This window comes from Heterodontus francisci, unplaced genomic scaffold (assembly GCF_036365525.1).
Source record: "Heterodontus francisci isolate sHetFra1 unplaced genomic scaffold, sHetFra1.hap1 HAP1_SCAFFOLD_58, whole genome shotgun sequence".
NCBI classification, from domain to species: Eukaryota; Metazoa; Chordata; class Chondrichthyes; order Heterodontiformes; family Heterodontidae; genus Heterodontus; species Heterodontus francisci.
The window spans coordinates 3,551,965-3,564,287 of NW_027142006.1; the positions used below are offsets into that span (position 1 = coordinate 3,551,965).

At 43.4% G+C, this 12,323-nt stretch overlaps 1 non-coding gene across 1 annotated transcript; it reads left to right on the plus strand.

Annotated features, from left to right (window-relative positions):
* Window positions 1–11,894: 11,894 nt before the first annotated feature.
* Window positions 11,895–11,966, plus strand: trnam-cau (transfer RNA methionine (anticodon CAU)). The gene has a single exon. It is a non-coding gene; the product is annotated as a tRNA-Met (tRNA).
* Window positions 11,967–12,323: the final 357 nt, after the last annotated feature.

Sequence of the window (12,323 nt, forward strand, 5' to 3'; positions counted from 1 at the left end):
TCTGGTACTCTATGTGTGGGATGCATTCAGAAATCATTAATCTCTGGGATAGTTTGTAGTTCAGAATTCATCCTACACACAATTACATAGAATTTACAACACAGAGACAAGCTATTCTGCCCAAGTGCTGCTGGTTCCACATGAGCCTCCTGCCACCTTACCTCCTCTAATTGTATCTGCAAATCCCTCAAATCTTTTCTGCCTCATATTTAATTTATCAATCATTTAATTTGATGTTAAATGTAACAATTCTCATCAGCCCAAGTGCTGCATGTTCCAGATTCTAACCAGGTCCAAAGCAGGGTAAAGAAGTTTCTCCTGAATTAATTATTTGATTTATTCCTGACTATTTCATATTTACAGCTTTTGACTCCACCACAAATGGGAAATATCTCTACCTCTACCCTATCAAATCCTTTCATATAATTCAGTGCTTCTATTCGGTGATCATTCAGCTTCCTCTTTTCCAAACAAAAGAGACCAGACTTGTTCAGTATTTAGAACTTCTGCGAAACAAGTAGCTCAGTTTGCAGTAATGGAATAAATACTGTATCTCAGTCTGAAACTGTATGCGATTTTAGATAGTGATGTCTCGGATCATGTTTTTGGGATCCTTAGGGGGAGGGGGAGCAGCCCCAAGTCGTGGTCCACATAGGCATCAACGACATAGGTAGGAAGAGAGATGGGGATTTAAGGCAGAAATTCAGGGAGCTAGGCAGGAAGCTTAGAGCGAGAACAAACAGAGTTGTTATCTCTGGGTTGTTGCCCGTGCCACGTGATAGCGAAGCGAGGAATAGGGAGAGAGAGGAGTTGAACAAGTGGCTGCAGGGATGGTGCAGGAGGGAGGGTTTTGGTTTCCTGGATAATTGGGGCTCTTTCTGGGGTAGGTGGGACCTCTACAAACAGGATGGTCTTCACCTGAACCAGAGGGGTACCAATATCCTGGGGGGGGGAGATTTGCTAGTGCTCTTCGGGGGGTGGGGGTTAAACGAATTCAGCAGGGGAATGGGAACCTAAATTGTAGTTCCAGTGTACAGGATGTTGAGAGTAGTGAGGTCAGGGATAAGGTTACAAGGAAGCAAGAGGGCACTGGCAAGCAAGAACATGGTTTAAAGTGTGTCTACTTCAACGCCAGGAGCATCTGGAATAAGGTGGGTGAGCTTGCAGCATGGGTTGGTACCTGGGATCTCGATGTAGTGGCCATTTCGGAGACATGGGGAGAGCAGGGCCAGGAATGGATGTTGCAGGTTCCGGGATTTCGATGTTTCAGTAAGAACAGAAAAGATGGTAAAAGGGGGGGGGGGGTGTGGCATTGTTAATCAAGCAGAGTATTACAGCGACAGAAAGGACGTTTGAGGACTCGTCTACTGAGGTAGTATGGGCCGAGGTTAGAAACAGGAGAGGTGAGGTCACTCTGTTGGGAGTCTTTTATAGACCTCCGAATGGTTCCAGAGATGTAGAGGAAAGGATAGCAAAGATGATTCTCGACAGGGGCGAGAGTAACAGGGTAGTTGTTATGGGGGACTTTAACTTTCCAAATATTGACTGGAAATACTATAGTTCGAGTACTTTAGATGGGTCAGTTTTTGTCCAGTGTGTGCAGGAGGGTTTTCTGACACAGTATGTAGACAGGCCAACCAGGGGCGATGCCACATTGGATTTGGTACTAGGTAATGAACCCGGCCAGGTGTTAGATTTAGATGCAGGTGAGCACTTTGGTGATAGTGATCACAATTCGGTTAGGTTTACCTTAGCGATGGGCAGGGACAGGTATATACCGCAGGGCAAGAATTATAGCTGGGGGAAAGGAAATTATGATGCGATTAGGCAAGATTTAGGATGCGTAGGATGGGGAAGGAAACTGCAGGGGATGGGAACAATCGAAATGTGGAGCTTATTCAAGGAGCAGCTACTGCGTGTCCTTGATAAGTATGTACCTGTCAGGCAGGGAGGAAGTTGTCGAGCGAGGGAGCCGTGGTTTACTAAAGAAGTTGAAGCGCTTTTCAAGAGGAAGAAGAAGGCTTATGTCAGGATGAGACGTGAAGGCTCAGTTAGGGTGCTTGAGAGTTACAAGCTAGCTAGGAAGGATCGAAAGGGAGAGCTAAGAAGAGCAAGGAGAGGACACGAGAAGTCATTGGTGGATCGGATCAGGGAAAACCCTAAGGCTTTCTATAGTTATATCAGGAATAAAAGAATGACTAGAGTTATATTAGGGCCAATCAAGGATAGTAGTGGGAAGTTGTGTGTGGAATCAGAGGAGATAGGGGAAGTGTTAAATGAATATTTTGCGTCAGTATTTACAGCAGAGAAAGAAAATGTTGTCAAGGAGAATACTGAGATTCAGGCTACTAGGCTAGATGGGATTGAGGTTCACAAGGAGAAGATGTTAGCAATTTTGGAGAGTGTGAAAATGGATAAGTCCCCTGGGCCAGATGGGATTTATCCTCGGATTCTCTGGGAAGCAAGGGAGGAGATTGCAGAGCCTTTGTCCTTGATCTTTATGTCGTCATTGTCGACAGGAAGAGTGCCCGAAGACTGGAGGATAGCAAATGTTGTCCCCTTGTTCAAGAAGGGGAGTAGAGACAGCCCTGGTAATTATAGACCGGTGAGCCTTACCTCGGTTGTGGGTAAAATGTTGGAAAAGGTTATAAGAGACAGGATTTATAATCATCTTGAAAAGAATAAGTTCATTAGCGATAGTCAGCATGGTTTTGTGAAGGGTAGGTCGTGCCTCACAAACCTTATTGAGTTTTTCGACAAGGTGACCAAACAGGTGGATGAGGGTAAAGCAGTGGATGTGGTGTATATGGATTTCAGTAAGGTGTTTGATAAGGTTCCCCACGGTAGGCTATTGCAGAAAATACGGAAGTATGGGGTTGAAGGTGATTTAGAGCTTTGGATCAGAAATTGGCTAGCTGAAAGAAGACAGAGGGTGGTGGTTGATGGCAAATGTTCATCCTGGAGTTTAGTTACTAGTGGTGTACCGCAAGGATCTGTTTTGGGGCCACTGCTGTTTGTCATTTTTATAAATGACCTGGAAGAGGGTGTAAAAGGGTGGTTTGGTAAATTTGCGGATGACACGAAGGTCCGTGGAGTTGTGGATAATGCCGAAGGATGTTGTAGGGTACAGAGGGACATAGATAGGCTGCAGAGCTGGGCTGAGAGATGGCAAATGGAGTTTAATGCAGAAAAGTGTGAGGTGATTCACTTTGGAAGGAGTAACAGGAATGCAGAGTACTGGGCTAATGGGAAGATTCTTGGTAGTGTAGATGAACAGAGAGATCTTGGTGTCCAGGTACATAAATCCCTGAAAATTGCTACCCAGGTTAATAGGGCTGTTAAGAAGGCATATGGTGTGTTAGCTTTTATTAGTAGGGGGATCGAGTTTCGGAGCCACGAGGTCATGCTGCAGCTGTGTAAAACTCTGGTGAGAACGCACCTGGAGTATTGCGTGCAGTTCTGGTCACCGCATTATAGGAAGGATGTGGAAGCTTTGGAAAGGGTGCAGAGGAGATTTACTAGGATGTTGCCTAGTATGGCGGTAAGGTCTTACGAGGAAAGGCTGAGGGACTTGAGGTTGTTTTCGTTGGAGATAAGGAGGAGGAGAGGTGACTTAATAGAGACATATAAGATAATCAGAGGGTTAGATAGGGTGGATAGTGAGAGTCTTTTTCCTCGGATGGTGATGGCAAACACGAGGAGACATAGCTTTAAGTTGAGGGGTGATAGATATAGGACAGATGTCAGAGGTAGTTTCTTTACTCAGAGAGTAGTAGGGGCGTGGAACGCCCTGCCTGCAGCAGTAGTAGACTCACCAACTTTAAGGAAATTTAAGTGGTCATTGGATAGACATGTGGATGAAAATGGAATAGTGTAGGTCAGATGGTTTCACAGGTCGGCGCAACATCGAGGGCTGAAGGGCCTGTACAGCGCTGTAATGTTCTAATTCTAAAACAAAAAGGTATGTAATGTGTAGCTCAGGCTGCAATAACTAATTGAGACAGTATCTTTCATTCGAACACTATGGATTTATGGCGTGCAATGTTATCTGTACTTCAGTCTGTTCCAATGGAATATATAATGTTATTTCTCAGTCTGATACTGCTTGTTTATTCATTCACAGGATGTTGACATCGCTGGCAAGGTCAGTATTTATTGCCCATCAGTAATTACTCTTACAATTATGCTGAGTGGTTTACTGGGCCATTTCAGAGGACAGTTAAGATTGAATCACATTCCTGTGGGTCTGGAATCACTTATAGGCCAGACTGGGTCAGAATGGCAGATTTCCTTCTCTTAAGGACATTCCTGGATCTGATGGATTTTCTTGCAACAATCTAGTAGTTCCAAGGTCACTAGTATTGATACTAGATTTTTTAATTCCAGATTTCTTTAATTAACTGAAATTAAATTACTCAGATTCTGTCGTAGAATTTGAACTCATGTCTCTGGATCATTACTCGAGACTTCTGGATTACTAGTCTTGTAGCATAATAACTAAAACAACCTGATATGAGATTTTTTTTATACTGCTTTGTAATGTGGAGCTCAGTCTACACAAATGGAATTGATAATCTATTTCACTCTGATAATGTATGAGATGTTTTTGGCTGGTAAATAATCCGTATCTCAGTCTACTGTATTTTTCAATTCCGCAGTCTGGGTAAGTTCTGCACTGGCATCTAATTTACATCACAGTTTAGACTTCATATCAGCATTGCTCAATCTGATACTGCATGTGATTTTTGCACTGGTATTGTTTAGATCAATCTATATGAATGGAATCAATACTGTATTTCAGTTTGATATTGTTTGAGTTTTTAGAATGGTATATAATGTTTAGATCTAATGGAATTGATTCTGTATCTTTCAATTTTACAGTGTGGGTGAGTTCTGAACTGGCATCTAATTTGTGTCTCAGGTTCCAATATCTTTCAGCAGCTTTAAATATTTCACTGTAATGAATGTTGGACTTGTATGTAACTTGTATCTTCAGGTACACTATGGGGATGTTTAAACACCCTTTATAATCAATCGATGTGAACTTTGCCTATGGTATTTAATTTAAATGTCAGGGTATACCATTAGGTTAGATTCTGTGTCATCCAATCAGTACCATGTGCCAATTCTATCTGATATTTAATTGATAGCTAAGTCTGCATTATATGTAGATTGACACATTACATTTTAATCTGCGAGTGGGTGTGATTCTGACCTGGGATTGATGTACCTGACTGTCAGTGGGACTGAATTGGGGTGAAATGGAAACAACTTCTTTCTCTCCTGCTTTGTTTGATTCTTGGATTGAAATGATGTCTCTGGAACGTGGGATCAATGTGGGCCTGACTACTTCTGCAGTCTGACACTGTGGAACTGATGAACCAACTGTGGCTCTGCATTCTGAGTGATAATGTACCTACTGTGTGTGAGAGGAACTGGCTGCACTGTTCCTTGTGCCTCAAGTGCAGCAACCATCACATTCATCATGATTCCTTCAAGTATTTGCCTGGAAGAAGAAAAAGTATATCTTATAACTCAAGAACAGGTGATGTGTAAAATATCAAAGTGATCAATTTAATCTCTCAACGAATAATCATTAATAATAGCCACAAATGAAAACCAGTGTCAGTGTCTGCCTCCACTGAAGTACTGAAGCTCCCAGCTCCTGCAACACAAGTGTTCTGGGCAGATCCATCCAGACAAAACACTGCACTGGGAACATCCCAACTGCTCTATGCTCCACACATATTTCCAGCCATCCTGCTTCATATGAATGAATGAAACAAAAATAAAGCCCAATGTGTGTATCCCACAATTCCTTTCTCCCCATACACGTGTTCCACCTCCCCTTAAATGTGTCAATACTATCCGCCGCATCCTCTCCTTGTGATAGCAAATTCCAGATTCCACTCACCACTCACTACATAAATAGGGTTTTCAAGAATTCCTCAATGGTTTTATTAATGATGATTTTATATTTTTGGCTCTTGTTTCGGACACCAACACAAGTAGAAACATATCTCCGTGTACCCTATCAAAGCCCTTCACCATTTCCTTACCTTTCTTTCATTTGCTCATAGGTTGTGGGCATCATTGGCCAGGCCAGCATTTATTGTCCGTTCCTTATTGTCCTTGATATAGTGGTGGTGAGCTGCCTTCTTGAACCACTGCAGTCCTTGCTGTGTAGGTACAACCAAAGCGCTGTTTGGAAGGGAGTACCAGGATTTTGACCCAGTGACAGTGAAGGATTGGCAATTTAGTTCCAAGTCAGGATGGTGTGTGGCTTGGAGGGGAACTTTCAGATGGTGGTTTTCTAATGTGTCTGCTGCCCTTGTCCTTTTAGGTGGTAGAGGTGGCGGGTTTGGAAGGTACTGTCCAAGAAGCCTTGGTGAGTTGTTGCAGTGCAGCTTGCAGATGGTACACACTGCTGTCACTGTGCATCAGTGGTAATGGGAGTGAATATTTAAGGTGGCGGATGCGATGCCAATCAAGCGGGCTAATTTGTCCTGGATGGCGTCGAGCTTCTTGAGTGTTGTTGAAGCTGCATTCATCCACGCAAGGGGAGAATATTTGATCACACTTCTGACTTGTTCCTTGTAAATAGTGGGCAGGTATTGGGGAGACAGGAGGTGATTGCTTGCTGAAGAATTCCTAGCCTCTGACCTGCTCTTACAGCCACAGCATTGATGTGGCTGGTATAATTAAGTTTCTGGTCAATGGTATCCCCAAGATGTTAATAGTGGGGGATTCAGCAATGGCAATGTCATTGAACATCAAGGGGAGATGATTAGATTCTCTCTTGTTTGAGATGGTCATTGCCTGGCATTTATGTGGCACGAATGTTACTTGCCAGGTATCAGCCCAAGCCTGGATGTTGTCCAGGTCTTGCTACATCTGGACACGGGCTGCTTCAGTATCTGAGGAGTCATGAATGGTGCTGAACATTGTGCAATCATCAGCCAACATCCCCACCTCTCGCCTTTTGATGGAGGGAAGGTCATTAATGAAGCAGCTGAAGATGGTTGGTCCTTGGACAATACCCTGAGGAACTACTGCAGTGATGTCCTGGGAGTGAGATGACTGACCTGAACAACCACAGCCATCTTCCTTTATGCTTGGTATTAACTTTCTTTTTAAAAAAAAATGTTTTCCCCCTAATTCCCATTGACCCCAGTTTTGCTAGGGCTCCTTGATGCTATACAAGGTCAATGGCTGCCTTGATGTCAAGGGCAGTCACTCTCACCTCACAATGCAATGTTTCTTGAACCCTAAAATAAAAGCAAAATTCTGCAGATGCTGGAAATCTGAAATAAAAACATAAAATACTGAAAATACCCAGCACGTCAGGCAGCATATGTTGAGAGAGAAGCAGAGTTAATTTCTCAGGTCTGTGGCCTTTCATCTTATAATCTGTTGTATGTAAGATCAGGTTCATTCAGTTTGCAGTAATGGAATGAATACTGTGTCTTCCACTCTGACTATTTGTGAGATTTGTGGAGTGGTGTGTAACATGGAGCTCAGTCTGCAGTCTGGGTACATTATTGAGATTAATTCTGTACTTTACAATCAGGTACTGTTTGTCTGTTCCATCTGACATTGAATTTGTAGTTCAGGCTGCTCTCTTGTGAGAGTGACACAATGCCTTGCAATCTGATAGTGGGTGTGATTTTGGACTGGGATTGATGTATCTACCTGTGGGTAGGACTGAGTTGGGGTGAAATGGAAACAACTTCAGTCTTTCCTGCTCTGTGTGACTGTTGGATTGAGTAAATGTCTCTGGAACTTGGGATCAGTGCCAGTCTGACTACTTCTGCTGTCAGTGACTGTGGAATTGATGTCTCTGCTCTCTGTGAGTGATCCTGTACTTACTGTGTGTGAGGAGCTGGCTGCACTTCCCCTTGTGTCGAGGAATCATTACATTTATTTTACTTCCTTCAAGTATTTGCCTGGAGAAAGAAAAAGTATTTATTATAATTCAGGAAGAGATGTGGTAGAAGATACAAAAGTGACCAAAACAATTTTTCAATGAATAATCATTATGAACAATCACAAAAGAAACCCAGCAATACAAACAGAGTCAGTGTCTGATTCCACTGCAGTCCTGCAGCCCCCAGCTACTGCATACCAGGGGCTTTGGCCATTTTACAACAATTTAATGACATCCAGAAACAATCCACTGGGCCATGAATGGGACTGACCGACGGAACAGGGACTTTTACACAGGTCAGATTTCCAGTTCCCGCTCCCATGGTCTAACCGTTCAAATGAAACCAAATAGCCACTGTTTAAAATGTGTCCTTCACACTTCTCACCTGGTGCTGATAATAGATTCTCTTTGTGTAACTCCCCACATCCTGACTGTCCGCTTCTGTTTCCACACTTCACGGTCCAAAAACAACAACTATGGGATGAATCGCTCCCTTTGCGCTGGCGTGGACAGGATGGGCCGAATGGACTCATTGTTTGCCCCAAATTTTCCATGTTTCTGTTTGCGGAATTGTTGCAGAAATCTGCGCCTGCGCTCCCCTCCCCCAGCACTGCCTGTGAGCGGAAGAAGATGGTTTAAAACAGCCGCGAATGAAAAGATCCCGGTCCCGGGGGAAGGGAGCAAACAGCAGCACATCGCTTTGGGACCGTATCCGCAGATGGTCTCAGAGATCAGCATCGAGTCCGGGGTCAAGTTCAGGGAGAGGCGGGGGCTGTTTGTAAGAGGCTGAATGGAGCAGGAACTGGTCCCGGAACATGGAGTGAGTGGGGGAAGGGAGAGACCATTCTCGGCGTGTGTGGACAAGGGGATGGAGACAGAATGGGAAGAATTTGTTATTGAAATTCAATGCTGCTTCCTCTCCCCAGACCAGCAGTGAATATTCCTGGTTTAGTTCCAGTCTCAGCCGGTTTGTTGCTATTTGACAGTGAAGAACGGAAACAGAGCCAGAGAGGATGAATGTGGGGAGTTATACAAAGAGCATCTGTAAGTCGCCAGGTGAGACCTAAGACAGGCTCATTTGAAACAGGTTAATGCCATGGGAGCAATAAATGGAAATCTGACCAGTGCAAATGTCTCTGCTCCATCGGATATTTCCATTCATGGAACATTGCAGGGTTTGGGCTCTGTCTAAATATCATTACATTGTTGTCATCGCGCCCAATACTCCAAGGATACAGACCCTGAGTGCTGCAGTACTGCAGTGGAGTCAAATATTTGATAATGTTTGTATCCCTGGGGTTCCTTTGTGGCCGTTCATAATGATTATTAATCGAGACATTAAGCTGATGGTCTTTGTATCTTCCACCTCACCTGTACTTGAGTTGTAAAACATACTTTTGTTTCAACAGGAAAATAAATGAAGAAGCCAGAGTAAATGGGATGTTTCCTCCACCAAGTTACAAGGAAGAGAGTCACCAGCTCCTTCTCACACACAGTCCATACATTATCACTCACAGAGCGCAGAAACACAGACAGGTCATCAGTTCCACAGTCTCAGACAGCAGAAATAGTTCCAGAGACACATTTTCAATCCATCTATCCAACAGAGCAGGAGAGACAGACGTTGTTTCCCTGTTACCATAACTCAGTACCACTGACAGGTAGATACATAAATCCCAGCCCAAATTCTCACCCACTATCAAATTATCAGTGTGTCAATCCCACAATAGTGCAACCTCAGCTACAAATTAAATACACATAGAACTGACACATGGTTCCTGTTTCAAAGTTACAGAATTAACCTCAATAACATAATCTGAGATTCAAATTAAATACCAGCCCAATATTTACTCACGTTATGATTTTATAAGTTTTAGTATTAATTCCCATAGTGCATCCTGACATATACATTAGATACATAATTATTAATGTTTTAGACGTGAATATAGCAGGTATGATAAGTAAGTACGCAGATGACACAAAAATTGGTGATGTTGTAATAGTGAGGAGGAAAGCCTTAGGTTACAGGACAATATAGATGGGCTGATAAGATGGACGGAGCAGTGGCAAATGGAATTTCATCCTGAGAAGTGTGAGGAGATGCACTTTGGGAGGACTAACAAGGCAAGGGAATAGACAATGGATGGTAGCACCCTAGGAAGTACAGAAGGTCAGAGGGGCCTTGGTGTACTTGTCCATAGATCACTGAAGGCAGCAGCACAGGTAGATAAGGTGGTTAGGAAAGCATATGGGGTACTTGTCTTTATTAGTGGAGGCATAGAATATAAGAGCAGGGAGGTTATGATGGAGCTGTATAAAACGCTAGTTAGGCCACAGCTGGAGTACTGTGTACAGTTCTGGAGACCATACCATAGGAAGGATGTGATTGCACTGGAGAGGGTGCAGAGGAGATTCACCAGGATGTTGCCTGGGCTGGAGCATTTCTGCTATGAAGAGAAACTGAAAAGGCTAGGGTTGTTTTCCTTCGAGCAGAGAAGGTTGAGGGGGGACATCATTGAAGTATACAAAATTATGAGGGGCATTGATAGGTTATATAGGAAGAGACTTCTTCCCTTAGCGGAGGGGTCAATAACCAGGGGGCAAAGATTTAAGGTAAAAGGAAAGAGGTTTAGAGGGGAATTTGAGGAAATTGTTTTTCACCCAGAGGGTGGTTGGAATCTGAACACACTGCCTGAAGGGGTGGTAGAGGTAGGAACCCTCACAACATTTAAGAAGCATTTGGATGAGCACTTGAAACGTCATAGCATACAAGGCTGCGGGCCAAGTGCGGGAAAATGGGATTAGAATACTTTGGTGCTTGATGGCCAGCACAGACACGATGGGCCGAAGGGCCTGTTTCTGTACTGTATAACTCTATGACTCGATATAAGTCTAAGTCTAAAGTGCGATATCAGATTGAGAGAATCTGAAAGATAGTATAACCTGAGAAACAAACTGAGATTTCAGTTTAAAACGCACCCAGATTGTGAAACTGAAAGATACAATAGCAATTCAATTTGTATAGACTGAGCTTTGGATCATATTCCAGCCCTCATACAGTATCAGACTGGAATATACTGTCGCAATTCCATTAATGCAGACTCAGCTCTACATTTCAGAGCAGGGAACATATTTAAACAACCGGGAACACTTTTACACAAGACGGATCATATTTACACAACTGAGAAGATCCTTACCCAACAGGGAACCATTTTACATAATACCAGAGAGCATCTTTACACAACAGCGAATACAGTAAGAAAGAAAAGAAGCAAATTATTATCGTGCACAGGGAATGTGGGGTGGATTGTGATCTCAGACAGGGAATGTGGGATGGACTGGGATCTCACACAGGGAATGTGGGTGGACTGGACTCTCACACAGGGAATGTGGGTTGGACTGGGATCTCACACACAGCCTCATGCTGTGCGAAAGACCCAGACAGCCAGTGAAGGACGTTTAAAACATAGTCACTGTTGTAGGAAATGCTGCATCCAATTTGCCACTAAGATCAATCTGATAATGAGCAGATAATCACTTGTTTTAGTGACGTTGAGGGATACATACAAGAGGGAGAGCTTAAAACAGAAAACACTGAAAATATTCTATTCCACAGCAGGAAATATCTCTAAAAGAACACAGGGGACATCTTAACAGAGAACACGTTTCCATAAATCATCCGTCTTTCGCTGTCTCTTGCTGGTTTGCTCAGTAACTTTCTCTGTCTGTTCCTTTCTGGGTCCTGAAATCTCTTCCTGGTTTTCTGTGTGTCTTTCTCTGCCTGCCTGATTGTCGGTGCTGTTACTCAGTGTCCTTGTGCCATTGTGCAGTGAGGGTGAGTCTGTCAGCGAGTGTGTTGCTGAGTCTGGGTTCTTGAGCAATCTGACAACAATCCTATTTTGTTAAAAAAAAATTGGGGAAATGATCATATTTCACTAATAGGCAGTTGAAATCAAAGTCATCCGGTAGCAGAGTGGCGCAGCGGAAGCGTGCTGGGCCCATAACCCAGAGGTCGATGGATCAAAACCATTCTCTGCTATTCATGTTTTGTAGTAACACAAATTGTTTACTTTCAAAACATCAAGAGTTTATCCACAATCACATCATGCTTCTTCAAACGCTTTATTGCAATCAGCTTTTTTCTTCCACTCAATACATCAATCAGCAACAAGTCTCACAAACCAATTTGTTGCGCACAGGAACACAAGCTGCACCAGCTGCAAACACGTTTCACCCCAGTCTCTCCTCTTTGTTAAACCATTCCTGCAGCGCCTCCTCTCCAGCAGCAGATGTAAAACGACGGCAAATGGTCACAGTCAGGAGATGGTGAGTAACAGAAAGTAAAACAATAAGACGGAAAACCTTTACTGAACATTGAATTCAATAATTTCCGAGC